Source organism: Aythya ferina (genome assembly GCF_964211825.1).
Source record: "Aythya ferina genome assembly, chromosome: 13".
NCBI classification, from domain to species: Eukaryota; Metazoa; Chordata; class Aves; order Anseriformes; family Anatidae; genus Aythya; species Aythya ferina.
The window spans coordinates 2,239,506-2,261,512 of NC_140311.1; the positions used below are offsets into that span (position 1 = coordinate 2,239,506).

Consider the following 22,007-nt stretch of genomic DNA (forward strand, 5'->3'; position numbering starts at 1 on the left):
AGAAAATAGTTTCCATTTACTAGATTTTGTATTCAGATCTCTGCCACAGAGGCTTGCCACCAAAGAAATCTTTTATGCAAGCACATAATCAACGGAAGCCTTCATTTTCGTTGTGGTTAGATTTAATGTGATAATGAATATTCCAGTGTCAGCTCTGGGTAAACTGATGGGGTTTCACCTCAAATACCCTCTTTTAAATATCTCACACAGGCACACGCTTGCTGAGCAGTAAATAATTTAGCAGCAACAGCACAAGGACACCTGAGATTTATTTAGAACGCGGACGTACCTGCCTTGCTCATACACTGGCCCACATTCCTGGTCTTGTAAACAGCATCAGTAGCGCGGCAAAGAGAGTAAAGGCTTTGTTATCTATTTATATCCACCCCTTGCCACTGAGAGCAAAGGGGAGAAAAAAACCCCGTTAGGCTCACTGCTGCTCAGCCATTTCCAGTGGGATTTAACCCAGTGCTGCACTGGGAACAGCTGCACACCACAGCGCAGTGCTCTGGTGGGTTTGTCCTAGACCAAATCCACACGCGTTCCCTAATTGCCAAGGTTGATTTTTATTATGATTTTTAAAAATACAGATAACATTTTGCATTCATTTGAGAGTTTCCTTGTAGTCTGCAAACATTTACCCATCCCACGTGAGGGCAGTTCTTTCACGCGCGTTTTACAGACGTGGTATGTGGCTGAATTAACATCACTGTGAAAACTTTCACTGCCAGCTTTCCTGGCCTGTGTCACCATATTTTACTCTCTACTCATGACTTAACCATGGCTGCCTAGAGTAAGAGGGTTTTCCAATGTAATTTTTAAGGAACTGTAATTTCCTTGTGTTTTCACCTATTTTGCAGTTATTGGCTGATGTTTCTCCTCCCGTTCTTCTTTCTGCCACTTTCAAGTTTCCACTCCAACACCAAATTCTACCCTCTTTTTCTATTACTGTTAGCACTACACAGATCAAACAAACACAAAAGTGTTTTCTTAAAAAATAATCATTAAGCATATCGTGTAGTTTAGTACCAGTGACAGCTGAATATTTGTTTCATTAATAAATAATTTGCAATTAATTTATGGAGTCATTTCTAAAAGAACATTGTGATGTTTCCATGGTTTTAAAGTGGCAAAGCACTAGTCATTTTTTGACAAAATTTCAGTACAAATTGCTCACATGCATCTACTGGCAAAACCCGACCTCTGTTGAGGAGCATCCCCTTGATCTGGGAACACAGCTCCCATTAGTGTTAGTGGGGAGGCACACATACAATATGCAAATAATTTCTATATTAAGGATTTGTATTTCAGCTGCATGGGTGTTCACACTGCTTCATTCTAATTATTATTAATGAAATGGCTGAACTTAAAGGTCTTTTTTTTTTTTTTTTTTCCTTTTAAGGCTCATAAACAACTCTTCTACATACTGAAAGACTGCTACAAAATCTCCACTACAGTGTCTCACCAACCCATTTGCAATCAAAAGGACGGACATACAAATACGTTATCCTGTCATTTGAAACTAAACACACTCCAGCAAGCAAAGGCTCCTGAAGCTCTAAAATCATGCCCAGAGTTACCAGCCACCTTTCCACCAGCTGAGCATGGTCTCCTTGGAGGTCCAACGGGATAATCCTCAAGTCTACAAAGGTCAACTTCTACCTGGGATGGGATAGGCACCATTCACTTTTACAATTTATTAAGAATTAAACAGCAGTTTACCATCTGTCACAATGTTCTTTCCAACCTTAGAGTCTGACATGATTTTTGAATAAATAGCACAGGAAAATGTCTTCACTCCTGGATGCCAGCACCACTTCAACTCCAAGCTCCAGGACACCTGGACACCTGGCCCGCAAAGACTAAGGACATTTCTAAACTCCAAAAACAATTACAATTGTTGCATATCACCTTCTCAATAACCTTCCCCAAATCTGTAGGTTAGAGAGTAGTCTGCAATCATTAATTGCCTGAAGGAGAGAGAGACAGCACAAAGCAACAAACCCCTAATCAACAGAGTGGGAGCTGTGCAGGAAAAATAAATAAATAAAACTTCCTTAGCAAGCAAGCTGCAATAGTTTAAAAATACATACTTATATCTATATCTACCTATCTATCTATCTACATGATTTGGAACATGTAATTAGCACTCCGCAGTTGCAAAATAAAACTGTTGGAAAATGTGCACAACATAAATTTGTGACTATTTGGGAGAGTAATTTGGCAGAATAGTCTTTTTAGATGGAAGTGCTTCCAGGTTTTCTTATTCAGCAGCAAGAGGATCAATTATACTAATGGACCAATACAGCTCTAATGTGACATGCTAAAAAAAATATAAAATACTTGTTTTTCAATTAAACTGAAGAAAAAAATATTATTTTTTAACTGAAATAATGCCCAACTTCAAAGCTCTTCTAAATGAAATGAATAGGTAGATAACTTGGTGCCTGGAAAGCAAAGTTCTAGTCTCTTGGCAAAAATCTTTAGCTGAAAGGGTTTATTTATTTGTCAAAAACATTGAGTTAAAATCAGTATTTTGAAAATTGGTGGGATACTATAACTTATGAGCTAAACAGTAATAAAGGTGAATAAGAGAATCTATAAATATTCTGGCAAGAAAATCTGTAAGCAATCAGCTATTTTATATCTTCCATCAATATACAGTCCTTTGTTACTCAATGATTTCAACAAGACGTGGGTTTGCCTTGAATGCAGTTTGCAACCTATTAGCTTGATCCAGTTCCCACTAAAGCAAATGAAAAGATTACCATTGACCTCAATGCAAGCTGGATTAGACTCTGTTCACATTCGCAGTGAAGAAAAAGAAATCTTAATGATTATTTATGCCAGAAATTCCAGAGCAAAAAGCAAAATTGATGCAAATGTGTTGGAGAATTTGAAGAGAAAAATGAGCACAGTGGATATAAAGTATGATTCCAATAAAAACTCTAAGATTACTAATTACTCTGAATAAGCTTATAGAAATGCTATAGATGTAATTTAATTGCACAAATATACTTCCAAATCCAATTACAGCAATGGAGCAATGATTATACAGTTGCATTAAGAGTTAAAATAAAATATGATACCAGATAAATGGGTATATTAGAAAGGCATTATTAGATTTTCTTGCATTTAGCCACCATAGAGTGCCACCAACCCTTGAAGCTAGGGACAGATATAAAATAACAGACAGAGGAGAAAGATTGAGCTTGCTTGCTAAATATAGCCAGTAACAACTGAGGTATTTCTATTAGAAAAGAGAAATGGAGAGATACTAGATACCGATACATGACTTACACAACAAATCAAAATACTGACTCACGCTCACAGCCTTACAGTTCCACCAGAATTCGCAACTTTTGTGAGTACCAAACCATAAAAGAAGTAAAACTGAAGAGGATTTACTGCAGAAATTTGAAACATCCCAGAGAAATCACAATATAGCAATAAAGAGCCAATTATTACAACCATCAATATTCAGCAGTGGACTATCAGAGAAAAAGATATGCAGATTTGATTAGGAAAAAATACAGTCATGCCTATCATTTGGCAGAAGAGCATTACTTACAGATAGGAAAAGGGACACTCGCTTTATTTGTAGGTTTAAATAATAATTTGATATTTTGGCCATTATGTCAAGAAATTAACATTTAAATTAGAGGAAACAAATACATGCACTGTGTCACAGTGAGTCCCATCCTGACTTAAAACTAAACTAAGTCATCCCTTGCTTTGCTTTCTCCAATCCTGGAATTTAATATTGACTCAAAAAAAAAGTACAATATGTATCAGATTTGTCAACTTTTGAAACCCAAAGGAAATATTCACCAATTGTCAGAAGCTTGTAGGTCACACTTAAATCACTTACAATCTTACCTGTTTTTAAAATTCAAACATAATACAGGTAAAACTCGTATGAATTTTTTTTGTGATAATTTCTTTCTTGGTGAATTGATAAATGCTTCTTTGGGAGGTTTCCCGTCAATAAGCACCTGCAGTTTATGAGTATTTTGTAGTCACAGGGAGAGGGCCACTGCAAACTTCAGTTTATAATGTACACGGACTGCATCTGCAGTCTAAGGGAAAAAAAAAAAAGTGACTACTCTGCTTTTGCTACAGTATCATAAAGACAAACAGAATAATCCATATTTGGCTAAGCAAATCTCATAAATGTCTGAATTTCCCAAAATGGCCATGATTTTGAGAGAGACAGAAAGATGAAATCTTTACCTCTCTCTAAATTGATGGGAGTCTCCCTCCTCCTTTCAGATGCCAGAATATGGAAGTAGATGACTACCCCTCTGAAGGATGTATTTTATAATTCTCTGATGAGATTCCTTTGATTTAGGGTTTGCACGAAAAGAGAAAAAAATCCACTTAGTTTGCCAGCTCATCTAACCTAACTTTAATCACTTATTCGGTAGACAGCTATATCTGAGCTAGTCATCTAAAATCCCTTTAAAGTCAATGGTGAGAAATAGATGTTTTTAGGATGCAATTAATTGATTGGAAGGAAGGGGATCTATCACATACAGAGAAGAATTGTGGCCCAGAGGGTTCTACTTTTCTCCATTTACAGGGAGTTTGAATGTCTGCACTGTAGTCATCCAAAAAGAGATGAAAAGAATGTCACCAAATTCTATTTACCAGTCTCTATTTTTGAATTTCCTTTTCCTTTACTTTTTCCTCTTCCCTTCTGTTTCTGCACCTAATCTCTGCTGGGACATCAGTTCATTTTTTTTTTTTTTTTTTACATTTTAAGCCCATTAACCCATTAAGAAAATGCGTTCATTCATCTGACAGTAAACTTTTGGACCATACATCACCACTCACTTAGGCCAGATGGACAAGATAAAATTCCCTACCCTTTAGGGTAGGGTGCCACTCTCCCAGGCACCCATTGATCCCTCAACTCCCAGGGCTCTAAGTCACATCGCAGAGGTATGAGACAATTCTGATGGCAACAAGCAACCTAAGGAGCTCTGCTCCGTCACTTCCATGGAGACACAGAAAAGTATTTCCCCTCAATATTATATTGAGTGAAGCCATACAGCTGAAATGCCCTTTGCCTGATTTAAGCACAGAAGGTTCTGTGGCACACACCAGGCAGAAGAGTCATGCAGCTGCTCTTCAGCCACCTCATCCTGCCTTCAAAGTCTCCCACACTTAGTAGCCACAGGTCCCTGCCGAGGTGGTATATATATATCAGAGGTAAGCACAAGGGGAGGGAGAAGGAAAGGATCCATCTCCAACTTCTCAAATACTTGCCCAATATCTTCCCATCTTGTACCTATGGAGGCAGGATTTGTTGTTGGGTCACTAAAAAAAACGTAGCAAATTTCAGGGGGAAGAAAATGTAACAAAAATAAATTGTCTTCATTAAGTAAGATCCAATGAAGTCGACTTGAATTAAGATTTGCCAGACTTGAATATTGTGGAGACCTTCAAATGCATTTCTTGTGCCTGATCTACCACCCAATGGATAGCCCTGTGCAATTTTGCTCTGTTGCTTTGACGAGCTGGTGAACCAGCCTGTTCCCTCTCACCCACCAAAGAGCAGCCATTGTACTGAAGATCTCTGAGAAATCTGCAGCACACTCTGACATAAGGGAGTACGTTTTGTTTCATGTTTTCCTTATGCTGGGGCATTCATCTTCAAAGTGCCTCGTGCACAACCAGGGAGCCTTAGAAGCATATCAGGGGCAATTCAAAGAGCTTTGCATGGAGCAGGAGGGGGTTCTTGTTCAAAGCTGCAGCCTCGCATCTGCCAGGGAAGAGCAGATTCAAAACCAACGAGGTCACTTCACCTACCTGTAGTGGGATCTCATATTCAGAAGACTCCTACTAAAAATAAGGGATATTTAGACAGTGTGATAACTGAAACCCTCTAGGCAATGCTCTTTCTCTCTTTCCCTCACACAGACACACACGGAGCAATGCCTCCTTCAGAAAAAAAAAAAAAAAAAAAAAAAAAAAAAGAAAAAATAACGAAAACCACAGGAGACATAAAGGCCTCCAGAAAACTTACTCGCAGATTAGCTCCAACTATAGCATCCTTCTGATTTAAGCATGAAAGTTTCCAATGAGCTGGACCAACACAGACCTCTGTTGAGACCACCTGAAACAAGGAAATGAGAATAAGCTCTTGTATAACATATGAGAGTGGTAACAAATACTGGTTTCTTTTAGCTACCCAATCTAATGCCATGTAGAGGAAATATTCCACTCATTTCATAAATGACAGCAATTACCTGTTTTGTGTGGTCAGACCTAGAAATCCCTGGATAAAATAAGAGCTCTGCAAGGATGGGTGCTGCCTAACCACAGAGTAATACAGAGCTGCTTTTCTCAGAGCTCACCATCTACACAGGAAACGTAGAAAAGTATAGGAGTACAGTTCTCATTTTACACATGGAGAACTGAGACAAGGAGAGATGCAGGGTTCGTGCTCAAACAGATCAACAGATGTTTAATGTCACTGATGATGCTAAGGAAATCAGAAGTGGATTTTTAAGTGAAGCAGAACTACAGTAGTCCTGTAGAATATCTATGGAGGCTTTGCACCAAACACTTGACTTCTTTTTTAAAACAATTTAGATTAAATCTTTGTAACGCCAGATTTTTGGTAAGATGTAAGTAGCTCTGCATCTGCAAGACTCATATTTGGTACTGAGAGATGGCAGTTGCATCTATGGGATTTAATCCCACACTGTCCCAAGTTAGAGGGCTCTATCCCAACTCCCACTGCCATCATCCATCTGGCACTAGCCACCTCCCCATCCCTTCAAATGTTTACTACTGCAGATTCATACTCCATCTCTGTTTCCACCATCTGTAACAGTTCTTCAGTATCTAAGGTCTTCAAGAACTTTTCTTTTTTTTTTTTTTTTTTTTTTTAAATACTAGATTAAAATATACAGCATCCTCCACTGCAGCCTCCACCCGCCTTTCTTAGACTCCTCGTATTTATATTGCAGTTGTCTTATTAAAATCTGTAAAGCCTTTGGGACAGCATGTACAGTTGCATCACTCCCCGTATAATTTATTATTTTTATTCAAAGTATATATTTTGTGGGTTATTTTATTTATTTTTTTTCTAACTCATCGTAAGCATTGCCTCCATTTCCACATGCTTCATTTTACTGCAGTGCTGACTGCAGTATTCCAGATTCAGTGGCTTACTCCAAGTTCTGTCTATAACAGCAGGCCAAAATGGATCGTAAACTTTATGTCTGATTCCATTTCTTGGGTAACACTTGAGGTTTTTTAAATTTTCGTTCCTACTTAGCACTGCAAGTGCATTACTTTTTAATGTATCCGATAAAGTATACTGGGATCTGGGAGATAATTCCAAGAACTTGATGTAAATGTAAGATTATGTACATATTGCATGCACTGTCATCATGTATGGCTGTCGTGAGGCAGACCTTGAGACAAACTAAGCATACTGAGACCCCTTCATACTTTAAGGCTGCCAGCACACACACTATATGCACAACGTGCTTTCAGAATGTTTTAAAGCCTCTATTTTCATTGTGAGTTTTTTTTTCCCATATTTTATTCTCATTTTTGTTGTTCTTGCAGTGACCTCACCTGGAGCAATGAGGCTGCAAGGCCTCCATAGCTCTTCACAGAAAGAGCAATTGTTTTATGCTCCATATGTTTCCCAGGCTGTGAAACAGCGTAAAAGTACACATGAGGAGCCTCATACTATTTTTCTTCCTGCTGTGTGCAATCAAGCCAGAAAGTATCCCTTACTCAGAAAGATCCTGCAAGCTACCTCGGCATACCTGACCTGCCAGCAGTAATACAGCACAAGGATATTGCCCCCTCTCACTCACGTTGCTGGTGCAGAGCAGGCTCTCCTCCTGCTGAGCTCCTCCAGCAAGTCTGCATTGCTGCCTGTCTGTACAATGCCTGGGTTGAAAGAAAAATCCTGAATGAGAATGAAACACAAACCTTTGCCACCGAGATACATGAATTATTTTTAAAGAACTTTACATCATCCTGCGTGTTGCAGAAGTGACCCCATATATCTGGGAAGTCTGAAACAGAAAAAGATTTAACACAGCTAAGGAATAATCATGGGAAAGTGCTTCATATTCAGCTAAATATGAAGTAAGGCAGTCTGTTTTCTTCAAAGAAAGCTGAGGCTACCTTTCATTACATTCAACTACATTATATAGAGCTTTACTGGAAAAGGAATAAAAAGTACAAGGGTAAAACAAACAGCATTACTGCAATGCTCAGTGGGATGAAACTCCTTCCTTGCACAGTGGGTACGATTACAGAATTACTCCAATAATGAAGGAGGGAAAGAAGGAGAAAGGGAAGGAGGGATTTCATGAGCACCTCAGTCAGACTCAGTGAGACAGTGATGCAAACCCAGGATACTGCAGCAAACACATTTTGGAAATTAGCTCCAATGTCCACATGCCCTACCTCATTGTCAGAGCTCAGGCCTGAACTCTTTCTATTTCCCCATTTCATATTTACTTCTAACCAGAAAAGTACATTATTTCGAAAGTGCCAAGTCTTATATAATGTTGCTTTTCTCCAAGTATCAACAAATTGTTTCTGTGCCTTCCCAGATCATTTCAAACTATTTGCTTCACTCTACTTTTAGCCATATTTCCATTTTTAACTCTATATTCCTCGGAAGTTTGATATTAAGTTCTTTGTGTGCCTAATTTGGTCTTAATTTGAGTCTGGGGTAAATCACTGCAACTCAGATGAAGTCAATAGGAGCACAGCGACTTACATCAGCTTTGTGTCAGTAAATACCGACAAGATTGATCTTCAACTTTTTCAGAACAAAAGATTTTTGAAGATGGATTAAACAACATAAATGCTGAGCTGTTTTCCTACGCTGCAAATGGCATAACACATGCTTTGTGTGACATCTCTGAATTATCCCTTCGTGGCAATGTTGACATTATATGGTATTGACTCATGGAAGAAGCTTAAATACCCTTTTAAGTTTTCAAGACTCTTTGACAAAGCACTATTTCATTAACAAAATGTTAATGGAATCTACGAAGCTTGAATATACAGTATAGCCTGCTGCTTTCAAGGAGCAGTATTCACTGACAGAGAGAAGTGACTGCAACAGAGCAACGTAATCCTTAATTTAGGCCAACAGAAAAGGCAGCATCTTGAGCAGGATGCTCATCTGTTGAATAAGGAGACCTTAAACCCACAGCACTCCATTGAAAAAGGGCTATCACACCTTCTGCTGGAGAAGGTCAAAATAGCACCAACAAGAGAAAATATGTAATACAAGGTAAGCCAGGAGAGACAGCAAGGTTCACATTGACTTGGAGCTGAGGCTTCTTGCTTGTGTAAAGGAGGAAGACCTAGAGAACATCACTATGCATAATGCATGCTCCAGAGTAATGTTTAGGAAAGGAGTAGTTATGTGCCTACAGCTGTAGTTGCTGGCTCTATGTGGCAGTTGTTAGCTCATTTATGTCACTAAAGACATAAATGGCTCTCAGATAAGTATAGAGCTTTATATTTGATGGGCATGCTGCTGAAAATAGATCCCAATTTTTAGGTTCTTGATCCAACCCAGAGCAGGGACCTGTGGGTGAGATTAGGGCAGCCCAACTCCATGTACAAATGCTGCCCCACTGCTTGGTTGAAGGGAATTGGCCTCCACTTGGTTTTCCACAAGACGACAAGAAATGCAACAAAACGCGACACTCTCCAGTGGAAGCAAGAACTCTGTATATGTACATAACTAATTTTCAATAATATCACCACCATTTTTCTAGGAAAAACCCCGCCAGATTTTCCAGCTCAGACGTATGTTGTTGATCACTAGGAAAACAGAAGCCTTTTTTCAGATGTGTTTTCCAGAGTCCAATAGAGAAACAAGTTTCTTCTAATCATCCACCCACAAATCAATAGACTTATAACTATTTATAATGCACGCTGCTCACGACTGTGACATGCTCACAACACATATTTGACATTTAACTCTGCGTAGATACCATTTGTAAGTTAGTCTTTGCGTGAACGGTGACAGAGCTTTATAATGGCAAAGTTCACTCACACTGAGAAGCCAACTTCCTAAAGCCAAGTTTTTCTGCTCTTTTCTGTATCTGGTATTACTTTAAGTAATAAATTATTATGAACAAAAGAAATGGGAATGGAGGAGCAGGGAAACACTGAACCTCTGTACCCTTGCTTGCTTTCTGCATGTGGCAGCATTTGGTGTGCCACCGGCTTTCACATTTCTTCCTGACCACTCCATTTTGTTTTTCACATGGATGTGCATAATGTAACAAGGTGAGGAAAATCATGTAAAAAAAAAAAAAAATCTAATGAGAAAATCCGTGCATAAACACAAAACTTGACTAGGGCACTCAAGGGCTACCTTGTTACCTGAAGCTGCTTCTTTTCTTTTTCATTGATTCTAGTTCAAGTTGACAAAATCCCCTAACGATGTTCCACAGCAATAAAAATAAGTGTGCCTGGAAAGAGGGGAAGGTCTATGAGATGTATTTATAGGCATCCATGCAACAAGTAAAATAAATTTTAAATAAGGAAGGTGTACAGCTGCATATACTAATAATGGAACCAATCAAAAATGGCAAAGCTTTGAGACACGTCTGTGCTTGGGTACCGATGACTGGATCAAAGGGAAAGTCATGTTGAGACAGAAGTCAGGGACCTCATGGGAGCCTGCTCCAGGTCTGCCATCACCGATGCTATCAGCAGCATCACTGCCAGTGCTGGTGGAATCATGAGTGAAGATTACAGAAGAGGGGAGACCCTCAGCTGATGTATTTGATGGAAAGACAAAGGGCTGAATCGCTGGCTGAAAACAGGCACTTTGGTGCGATATAAAAGCTTCATACATGTTTACCCAATTTATCGTTGCCTTCAGAGGCACACGACAGCATACAATTCATCTTTCCAAATACCTTGCTTGCATTCACAGGGAGCAGAGGAAGGCTGCACTGCCTGGAGGGTGCTTGGCTGCACTGCACTGACCTAAAGGAGTACTGCAAATCCCGTCTCATGGGATTTGTTCAAGCACAAGGAAATTCCAACTTTCAGTTCTTCGCCACTAAAATGCAAGAGAAATTTGCCCACAGCACAGGCACTTCAGTCTGTCCTACAAACGTGCCTGTTAGAGTGCAATCCATCAACCAGGAGAGTTTCCTCAAGATTTCAGTGTGACTACATTAAAAATAAAAGATTGAGGCTCTTCAAGAATAAGCAAATAAAGTCCTGAGTGGTTGCTACGGTAATAATGGGCATGCCAGAATCAGTGGACTTTAATCTCTGTACAAAATGAATACAGGGCATGAGCAGAGGGTCCAGGTGTGCTTTCAGGGCTCAGTATTCCTACTCATATGGAAATGCAATAAGCTAATAAAAGAGAAAGAAAGATCACACAAAATTTCCCTCAAAGCTTTCGTGGACAATGTCATAGCTTTTGGTATATAACAATGTAAAGGATATACGGAACAGTCAAAATTCAGGGGAATTGTAGAAAGAGTTTTCGACTTTGACTGTAAAGCATTGCTCTCAGTCAAGAACACTGAACTTTGTGATCTTGCTGGGGCCGTACATTTTCCACATGAATTAACAGAAGTCCATTGAGCTGCAGGACCAAGCAGGATGTATACTGGCTGAAGATCTGCCCCATGATGTTCACATCCCATTGCCAGGAAAGCATCTCCCACCCTCCAGATAGCATTGGTCAAACCCTGTTGTGAATAACCACTTTATAATGCAAGACACTTACTATGCAGTGGGTCACTGGTAGCAGAGTTGAAAAAGGGACATTCAGCTCTACAATCACAAGCTTCTATAGTCAGTACTGAAAAAATTAGCTCTGTCTCAAAGGCTCTTGTAGACCTAGGAGGACTGGCATGACCTAGAATTCAAAGAACAGATTGCTGCAGTAGGCTAGAAAGGGTTAGGGAAAGCCAAGAACATTAAGGTCTTGCAAACTGATCTATGTATCATATGAAAGTTTCTCCTCTTTCATCATACTCAAGAGAAACATAGACTGTATTTGTCACACATTTAAAAATAATAATAATAATAATGAAAATCACAGATATGTTCTAACAAGGCCATAAATAGAAACAGCCTGCATTGGCAAAACAGACTGACCACGATTTTCCATTTGCCTGCTTTTGAGCAGGACCTACAATATCCCAGAGACACAAAGACAGCTGGAAGGCAAGAAGTTTATCAGAACGGGCACCTCCTTTAAAATTCCACCTCAGTCCCCTTATAGTTTTGTAGATTTCCAGTGCTCTGACAACTCCATATAGTTACAGCCATATTTTTCTTCAGCCGCCACTTTTAACCACAAGTGTGACTGTGAATTAAAAAATGCTTTTTTTATTTTAATTTCTTCAACTACATCTGCAAATGTATTAACATAAAACTCGCTAGATGCAACAGGCATTGGATGCTAGGATTTTTTTTCTCATTGATGGGAAGGCACAGAGCAGCAGCACACACACCCAGCTGCCTTGCTGGGCCACTCTTACACTAGCACCAGGCACATCTCTCACCAGCTGTTCTTGAATGAGGGCATTCATTACTCCAGAAGAAAAACACCTGTGTAGTATCAGGCCCCTGATTTTCTTGAGGTAAGAGGGTATTTACTATCTCTGCAATACAATTACATGAACTAGCCTTTTTTTTTTTTTTTTTTTTTTTTTTTTTTATCTCTGGATGGGTCTTTAAGTCAAAAGATTAAAGAACCAAGAAAGGTTACACAAAAAGTGATAAAACCAACACAGAGACCTTCCAATCATAAATACTTGTCACTCTTAGCATAATGCACAACCTTTAGTATACTGTTCTGTTTTGAGCACATTTAAGCACCCTATAGAAATTACTTTATGCTGCTATTATTCCTAAAGAACTTCAGATGAGTTTAGATCCATCATCATTCATCATGTCAGCAACTCTGCGGATAGTTACACACACTTTGTCTGCTCAGTTTTATCAAATAACTCGCCCTAGGTTCTATTAATTTTGCAGAAATTAATAGAAAATGCAAAAATTACAGCATTCTGTGCTTATTTATATATTATATCCTAACTTGAATACATTTTACCTGAAAACCAGGCAGTGCATTAGGCCTGCTGATGCTGGTTCTTCCATAAAAAGGGCATCCCATGTCCTGCATTGCTGTCTGTAACTTATATTTCTCTGTTGTTTCTATTCGCTAGGATTAGTGTTTAAACTCAAGGAGAAACATCTTTTTGTTGTTGTTGTTGATAACTGCGTTCCCAAGGGCAAGCAATTGATTCGTATGGTAGGTCTTTCTCTTTTTGGATGTTCAGTAGCTTGGGTTGACTTCAATCCTTTTACTCTTCAAACAATTTTACATCTGTGGGATTAGTAAGCAGCCCTTCTTAATCAAGGATAGAGAAATATTATGAAAATCTGAACTTCTCTTGTCACAAGAGAGAAGGAGAGAAAACCAGTGACCAGCATATTGTTATCACCATGCAGTGTGGGATTTTGCTCCCTTTCCTATAAAGCACAAAATTTTAGTAAGAGACAGCAGAATTGGCGGTTACAGAAAGTGCTGCATTAGATCGAATTCACTCACCAGCAGACTATCCAAGCCTGATCTGTAGGGTCTGTAGGATCTGAACCCAGGCAGAGAAAATTTCAGAGTAATGTGGCACCTCAACCAAGCTTTAAGTAACTGTCACCATGGATTTGATAGCTTTGTGCAGACAAACTGAGATTCTGTGGAAACAGGCAGGAAGGTAAGGTCTCAAAGGACACATTAGAGCTAATGTACATGAGGTTTGTGAGAGGAACAGGCAAAATTTTTAGAGGAAGGATGGAGCTATGGGACAGTTGACATCAGTCAAAGACTTTCTGACATCAGTCAGTAGCACACCCCAGCATGTGTGCATGCATGCAGCATAGCTAGAAAACCACATGAGAATCCCCCAAATGGCTGCAGACATATTCCTCTTCTCAACCTAGGAAAAGTGATGTTACAAGGTGATAGCAGGGCTCTCCTGAGGATGTATTACGACATTTTCACATCATGAAGACAGGCAGCACTAATCAACCACTATCCACAACAGCTTTCCAAAATGCCCTCTCCTTCCATAAATTATGTTGTGTACAATTTCTGTGTTTGTATACATGAAGGTATACAAAGAATCAGCTTTAATGGCATACAGGAATCACATTTTAAATATATGCAAGCACATATATATGTTAAATCTACATCATACTAACTTTTGTACCTTCAGTGGAAATCCCCCCACCTTATTGTCAAAGCAGTGATCATTAAATTAACAGTTCTACTGCAAATAAGAGAAAGGAGAAAAAACATTTACTACACGTATATTCAAAATATTGTCTGTTACCTCTAGAATGCTATTTTATTAGATAACATACGGCACCTCTTTCCACTTCACTGACTTTCTGCTCTGTAGAAGTGGAGTAAGGCACAGTTGAGCCCTGGAGAAGGGAAACATGACATGAAACACCGTGTTGCTCTCCCAGACCTCCTTCTCCCTCTCCATCACAACTCCCAAATGTCAGACTTGCAATGCTCAATCTACAAACAAATATACAGGCTGTTCCCCAGCTTGTCTCCCTGTCCCTATGCACACACCAATAGGGGGGATGCCACAGTGGGTGATGTCCTGCAGGGCAGCCCTGGCCATCCCTGCCACGTCCTGGTGGCAGCTCTCCTGTTCAAACACGTCCATTTGGAGCACCCACTGACCCACGGCACCCCAGGGCCACAGAGATGTTCGTGACAGACACCCAAGGACTCAGACTCACTGTGTGGATTCACTGTTGGTGGCTGTGACTGTCAGGACACATTGTGGGACTGGGACACAGGTGGGAACCTGCATGCTTGGTGGGACGGCAGAGACTGTGCAGGAGCCAGCCATAAAGAACTGCTGTGATGGTGCCCGGTGTAGTAAAATATCCAACCCATTTAATGAGGCTTTCAGTAAAACAATTCCTTTGAAGTCCTTCAGACCATCACAGCAATTAACTGAAGACCCATCTTCACTTGTGTTGTTTTACCTACTCTCACTCGAGATCAACACCACCACTGATAGTGCAAATTATTTCCCTGCATAAGCAGTAAGGGAATGTGTGTCACATACTGCGGCTACGGTGAGCTTGCAGAATGACCCGATCACAATTACAGCCACAACGTGCAGCTTCTTTGAGGTGCCTGGGCTCATCCTGACTTTTTAATAGCCTCCATTTTGCAGCTGTAAGGCTGTAAAGCAATCCGTCTCCACTGCTGGCAGCGTTCAGATATGTAACCTAGAGCACCTACAGATGGGGTGGGTAAGGACTGCATCACAGGAGAGCAATATACATAAATGTAATCATAAACTGTGGCTCCTCTTAATAAAACTGTTTCCAAGCACATCTCACTTCCATGACATACACCATATATTCACCTTTGACCAAACTTATGCAATGTGTATTATTCATATTGAAAAATATTTATAACAATGCACAGAGAAAAGCTAGTATGACATCAAGCAGAATATGAGCAAATGTAATTTTTAAAAGCCAAGAAGTCTAACTGGAATAAGAGCTTCTCCACACTGAGAGAAACAAGAAATGAAGGAGACAGTAAGCAACAGATAGGCAACAAGAGAGCGTTAGTCTACAAATGCCCTTGGAAGAAACTTTTTCAAGGTTTTCTGTTTGTTTTATTTCTGTTTCTGTTTTTTTTATTTGTTTTGGTTTTTGTTTTTAAAGTGAGCAAGAATGAGGATAAAAGAGAACTAATTCCACACTAAAGGGCCTCCTACAGACCAAGCACGATGGCCTGCTGACTCCAGGCACAATGCTGTAACCTTTGCAAGAGTGGAGGCATGCGAGCGCACACATCCAGTTGAACAAGGTTCAAGACAATCATTTCATATGTAGGCAGACTGTGAATTTCTTTAAAACACCATAGCATAGATATAAAAATCCTGGCTCAGCAGCAGGGGGGGCCGCTGCAGCCTCATGGAGGGGAGAAAGGGGATCTTGAAACAACCCTCACCCTGGGCAACACAGATGTCACAAGGAAAACAAAAGTGTATCCTAATCGTTCTCCCTACATCACCTGCAACCTATATATTAGTCTGTTGGCCAAGACTGCATCTCCAGAGCCCCGAGGGCACAGCAATTCACCACTCAGACGTTAAAAAAAAAAAAAAAAAAAAAAAAAAAAAAGTCAAGATCTGGCGATTTCTGTTCTGTGAGAAATTCCTTTATTTTGACAAATCCCTTTGTGCAGAAGGGAAATGAAATCTTAAAAGATTCCTGTAAAATTGAAGTTATGAGGACATTTTATGAAAAAGTTACATTTTAATAATATGCAGTTGTTGTAGTCTGTGACTTGTAAAGTGATCCAAATGTAACAAAACATAAACCAAAGCATACAGTAAAAGTGAGAACAGCACCACAAATACAAAACGGAAGCCTGAGCAGATTAAAACATTTCAGCATCATTAAAATGAAACATATCAACATTATACCAACACAGATGAAAGTCAAATGAGTCACTGGAACATATTTTGTCTCAAAACTGAACGATCAACAAAATTCCTATAGAAAAATTCATTTTTATTCAAACTGCATTTTGGATTCAGAGCTGTTTGAACATGTTTTGACTGCCTATACTCCAGAATATCGCTGCCATTGTGACCTCCTCTGCCAAGGTGATGCAGGCAAACGGAACAGTGTTACTCCTTCTTACAGAAGGAAAACCTAAGACCTGTATTTTCTATAAAATTGATGTTCTTGGCTTTTTTCTCAGCAAAGATGTTGTAAGAAGAAGTGAAGCAAAGCTATTGTTACCGAGACCTTCTTACTGTAAGAAAACATACTACAGTGCATTTACTGATACGCTATGAAATATCATAAATCATTCTGACAACATGATACTTGTCAAAATAAAGGCATAAAGTATGTTTTGAAATAAAATATCTCCAATCTTATTTATTTGTTTGCTTACTCATGCCATTTGGCTTTTCTCAATGGGTTTCCCACTCATTAGGGTGAATTAGTCAGATTCTGTTGGAAATACCTAACCATGTGCATATTCACAGACTTACACACACTGAATATCTGCATATAGCTCTGTACAGTCATTCAACAGAACTAAAAATAAAGCTTTCAGAGGACACTTCAGTTTTCCTGCAATATTTTTTCTCTTTTCCAGTATTTTTCCCTTCCCCCCCACCAAATATTTCACTAATGCTCAATGGTGGCATGGTTTAAGGGAGTCCTGCATGGAAAGCTCCTTCAGCTGCTTAGCCCAACAGCATAAATTTGATCTTGTAATTAGTATTCAGCTCAGCATCTTGGATAGAAACCAATGTTACAGCCAAGAGGTGGTTTAAATCACATAAATCATAGATCAATGACAGAACTCTAAGCACTGGATAGATTACAAAAGTAAGCTTTAGTTAAAAATAGATTAACCATTTCCCTGCAGGAATTCCTTCAAAAAAGACCTGAATATAAAACAAATAAAATTAAATCTGATAATTTTTTTCTAATGTATGCATATACTAGATGAATTGTTCTTTCCCTTGACAGTTACACACTGATTAAAGAAATGTGTTAACACGCTATTTCAATGGAAAATATTGTAAGTTGTGGAGACTTTAATTTTTTTAATGAGCCTTTAATAGCCAGAAAGAACATAACAGAAATGTTGTGTACAGCTAGGTTTATAGCAAATGTCACAGCAACTAACAGATACTTCTTTAGTTGCTGTTTTTATAAAAAGGGTAAAAATCCTTCCCAAGCCAAGAAAAATGTTTTTGATAAGTGTTTTTAAAGTATTTTATGTTTTAAATTTTAGCTAATGAAGTGCCCAGTTCTAAGAAGTATCACAAGCCATCTGCTACCCTGATTTAAGCACCCATGGGAGTACTCAGCATCCCAAAGGATTGCACCCAAGATCACCAAATTATTACAAGTTCAGTGGGACAGAAGATAAGGGGTTGAATCTCTTCCCCTTGACTAAGGAAGGAATTAGGTGCCAGCTCCAGGAATCAAATTCTCAGCTGCTGTAAACCAGCATTATACCAAATGAGGGCATGCCAATCAATGTACAGAATACAAATTTAAAGTATTTTCTAGCTCCTGTGTATTTTACTGTCTTTTCCTAATGGGAAGTCAGGCGTTATGGTATTCAAAAGCCAAAAAAAAAAAAAAAAAAAAAAAAGATTTTTTTCACCATATCAAGGAGAATTTGCATGTCTATTTTGTTAGTTGCAGAATTGAAACTGAAAAATGTATTAGCAGCACCTCAGCCATTCCTCAGGATGGAGAATTGAACAATTCCAAGCCACCGCGGCTGGAATAATGTACTTGAATTCCTCACATTGACTGGCAGGCACACCGAAGGAAGAGAGCCCTTTTAAACACATACACACACACACACACACACACACACACACTCACAATTTGAGGCAGTTCAAGCAACATCAAGCAGATGAAAGCAGCCTGAACATCAGGCCTCCAATCCTGCCACCTCACATGCTTTTTTATACTATTTAAATGCAGCTTAACATTAGTTAGAAAATGATCAAACAAACAGAGAAACTCAAAATTTCCCAAACCTGGATAAACAAATTTTGATCAGATGGCAAACTGAAAACACTGGAGTTCACCCCAATAAAAAGAAAAAAAAAAAAGGCACAATTTTTGAATTTAAATAACTGTTATAGCCATGATATAATCAACACAAACTTCCTAAACACCAATACATGATTCTGGTTTTTACTTCCCATGAATCACAAAAATGTGAATATAATCCTTAGACATATCTAGAATTTTTAAAATAAATAATAGCACTTCCATATGCCTTTTATTTGTTTTCAAGCACTCCAGATACAACAAGAATAATGTTTTTAAACTTTTAGTGCTTTATGGAAATTAGGGCTTTCAATTTCCACTGACTTGTTTCACTATAAGAAGAAATAAAAAAGCAAGCTGCTTGATGGCTATTTGAAGAGCAACATTCAAAACTGGCACCCTGTGTGATAGAAGACTGCAATATATGCAATCAAGAGATAGATTCAAACAATAATAACTAGCGCAGGCTCCAGGGCATAGCAGAATGTGTCATTTACTACAGACCTGATCCTTTAAACATCAGTCCTGTGAGTAGCCCAGTGAAAAATGGATGGGACTGTTCACATAAGTATAGACTACTCATACAAGGAAGTTTTCAAAGGCTCTACATTTTCTAAGGGGCTGAAAAATGCATATCAAGTTTAGTAAAACTAAAAAAAAAAAAAAAAAAAAAAAAAAAGAATCTCTGTAATAAGCCAAATTGTCAGTGAGATGTCAGGGTTAATTTTTAAAGGCACATTTCCCTCCAGCAACAATTCTCTTTAATTATTTCAATGTGAAACACATTATCAGACATGTTTGTTCCTTGTTCTCAGCTCTCAGTGGCAGACACAAGATACACACAAGATGTTAGGTCTTCTCCACTGATGCTCACATGCACGTAGGTGCTGAGCCCCTCAGCTCCCGCTGGCTCCAACACCTGTGCTGTGCCTACAGCCTCCCATACTGAGCTTTTGGGGTTAGCACTTCATAGCCATGACACCAAAATGCAGAAGGATGAGCCTGAGAAAGCTGCAGGCCCTCAGAGAAGGGCCCTTGACGTGTTAAGAGGCACCCAGCACAACACAGAGCCCACAAGCCTGCTGGTTTGAGGAATACCAGGTAACCCGGGCCGGCATGCTGAGGCCGTAACACATGTAACAGCCTTCCAGCATATTTGCATGGGAATTCCTCCAGATTTTTCTTCTTTGAAGTTTAATAGTCATGTTGAATAAATAACACAGATGGGGAAAGTCCAATGAGCATGCTGCTAGCACACTGCTGTGCGTGGATGGAGCTACTGCTGCACAGTCACGAGAGCCCTCTCCTCATGAGTTTATGAGAAGTACTTTTTATGTTCCTCCAAATGGACACTGTTCAGAGACCCAAAATCAGCAGAGACACAGACATCAGCTCAAACATACAAGTGACAGTAGGAAAAGCCCTACAGTGGTTTCAAATTTAGGTACATAGGAGAAACTTTAATCTCATGGATCACTTCAGCTGCAGCAGTTTGGTCATGTATTTCAGATGGTAAGGGTGGGTTCTCCATTTTCTAACTTGAAAATAGAAACTAACTAATCTCAAACTTGAGAGACTTATTTAAAGTTATTTAATATGGTATAACCCACACCAATCTGTTCAAAACTCATTTTGGTACAAGGAAAGTCTAAGCCTTTTCTTGAGGGCAAGGGAGAAGGAGGACTTGAAGGGAACGAGCTTTGGACCAACCCTACCAGATCGGCTGTAATCTAATGCTCTTTTTTATACCACCTACAGTAAAACTCACTATATAGCTAGTCATAAGATTAAAAGCTTTTCAAGTTGCTATCTTGGGAAATTTCTTTCAAGGAAATTACTACAAAGCCTTGTTTTAGTGTGTTCCCCTACTGTGCGTCCTACTGTGTTTTTTTAATAAGGAAAGCTATCCATCCATAGAGGTGTATCCTGTTCTCCATGCTTGAGTGTCTAACAGCAGGCACATACAGTAGACACTCTGATGTTTTGCCTCTTTAATTTTCACTCCATAATGCTGGTGCCTGGTTTTCCTGACTGCACCTTCAGAGCAGTTTAATTATGGGCATGCACAGAATTTTGAGAGGAGATTTTCAGCAACAAAATTCAGACGTTATGAACATGCATAATACATAAAGATGTTCAGAAATTTTTACCATAAAATCCTACTATACAGTTAGCACGGGATGGAAGGTGTGGTAATATTGCCAAGAGAAAACATGCAAATATTTTGTGACTGAAACAGAGAAGGGTAGGTAAAGAGATGCTTCATTTTAGTTTTTAAAAAGACAACTGCATGCTAAATACAAAAGTACAGCAGATCCACCACCATGCTTTCAAGTAAACAGGACACAGTCATAGGTTTCCACACTCAAGCTCCTAACAAAATGAAAATAGCTTATGACACTGAATTTATTAGCCCAAGGATTTTACCACTGATTTTGATGAAATTTTTAAAACAAGTCAAGCAGCTCTGCAATAAAAGGTTACCGTGCCACTCAAATACCAGGCTTGAAACGTCTTTTTATAATAATGGGCCAGGTACCGGGTTATAAATGAGCACTGCTCCATTGACTTCAGACGGGGTATGAAAATTGATTCAATGGAGCACCATCAGTTCTCACCAGCTGAGTATCTGTCCCTGTAATCACAACTAAAAAGATTTTCTTAGTCAATTAAAGGCTTGAAGCCTTTACTCACTCACACAAAATCCCTGCTGAAGTCAGTACTAACAATGCATTCATTTAAATCTTAACAAACTGCAGTACATGCACTGCCTGGCGACACTGTTAGTGTTATATATTGAAATACGCGCTGCCGCGATCCTAAGGCATTGAGGGAGCAGTACGTACAGTTCCACATTGTCTCACGTGGTCCAGAATAATACCTGACTATCCTCCAATTCTGACGCGTTTCTTTAGTAACTGACAAAAAAATTAGCACATTCATTATTTTTGCTAACAGGAGTATGAGCTATATGAAGAAAACATGTACCTATGCTGACAGAATGGGAGTACTTTAATTTCCAAATTACACACATAAATAAATCAAGTCATATAACCTGATAAATGAAAGATTATGAAAATAGTAATATCCTGCAAAATCTTGAAAGGCATCATAATTCCTCAAACAATTATCTTCTGTCATATTTGTGAGTAGCCCGTGTAGTTCAAGAACAGAAAATACAAATGTGCTCCTTTAAAATTCATGAAACCACTCATTCTGTCATAAAAGCAGGCATCTTTCATGGCTACTTATTTCACACAGTCTCATAACTAATACTGACAGATACTTGGAATGCAAAAAAATGAGCACTGGACAAAGAACATGAGCTGCTCAATTCTTACATTTTAATGCTGGAAATAGAAAATAAAACCATA

General features: G+C 39.0%; 1 long non-coding RNA gene across 1 annotated transcript in view; it reads right to left on the bottom strand.

Moving 5' to 3' along the window:
- LOC311443968 overlaps window positions 1-22,007 on the bottom strand; it is a 61,214-nt gene that overhangs the window by 23,427 nt on the left and 15,780 nt on the right. The window contains exons 3-5 of the long non-coding RNA XR_014697594.1: window positions 11,765-11,896; window positions 7,845-7,920; window positions 6,032-6,121 (exon numbers count right to left, since the gene is read on the bottom strand). This is a non-coding gene — a long non-coding RNA (uncharacterized lncRNA). The remainder of the gene's footprint in view (window positions 1-6,031; window positions 6,122-7,844; window positions 7,921-11,764; window positions 11,897-22,007) is intronic.